The sequence below is a fragment of the Dipodomys ordii genome, unplaced genomic scaffold, assembly GCF_000151885.1.
Source record: "Dipodomys ordii isolate 6190 unplaced genomic scaffold, Dord_2.0 Scaffold743, whole genome shotgun sequence".
NCBI lineage: Eukaryota > Metazoa > Chordata > Mammalia > Rodentia > Heteromyidae > Dipodomys > Dipodomys ordii.
Window position 1 is genome coordinate 4449 of NW_012267959.1, and position 932 is coordinate 5380.

General features: G+C 48.6%; 1 pseudogene; it reads left to right on the forward strand.

Moving 5' to 3' along the window:
- Nucleotides 1-419: 419 nt before the first annotated feature.
- Nucleotides 420-751, forward strand: LOC106001893 (annotated as a pseudogene).
- Nucleotides 752-932: the final 181 nt, after the last annotated feature.

The window sequence follows — 932 nt, forward strand, 5'->3', positions numbered from 1 at the left end:
CAGACTCTTATCCAATTGTAGGCTAAGTTTAGTCTTTGTCTGGACCAACATAACAAAGCCAAAGACAGTTAGACAACTCTCTCTGGGCCTGGGCGCTGTCCCTCAGCTATTCAGCTCAAGGCTAGCACTCTACCTCTTGAGCCACAACCGCACTTCCAGTTTTCTAGTAGCTTAATAAACTACCAGATAAGAGATAAGAGTTTCATGGCTTTTCCTGCCTGGGCTGGCTTTGAACCATGATCCTCAGATCTTAGCCTTGAGTGAGTAGCTAGGATTACAAGGGTGAGCCACCAGTGTACGGCTCCTGAGACTCTTATCTCCAATAATGCACCAGAAAACCGAAAGTGGCAGAGCGCTCCCTGTGAGCTGAAGAGCTCAGGACAGTGCCCAGGCCCAGAGTTCAAGCCCCATGACTGAAGCAGATAGAGAGCACAGATGCCTTTCAGGAAGCCTTGGACACTGCAGGAGATAAACTTGTAGTAGTTGACTTTTCAGCCACATGGTATGGGCCTTGAAAAATGATCAAGCCTTTCTTTCATGCCTTCCTTGTAAATTCTCCCAATGTGATAGTCCTCGAAGTCAATGTGGATGACTGTCAGGATATGGCTACAGACTGTGATGTCAAATGCATGCCAATTTTCCAGTTTTTTGTTTGTTTGTTTTTTTCCAGGGCTGAAGACTGAACCCAGGGCCTTGCGCGTGCGGGGTGGGTGCCCTTCCGCTGCCCCAGCCAATTTTCCAGTGTTTTTAAAAGGGTCAGAAGGTGGGAGAATTTTTTTTTTTTTGCCAGTCCTGGGTTTTCAACTTGATTAGGGCCTGGGCACTGTCCCTGAACTTCTTTGTTTTTGGGTCTGGTTGTGGGGCCTGAACTCTGGGCCTGGGCGCTGTCCCTCAGCTCTTCAGCTCAAGGCTAGCGCTCTACCACTTGAGCC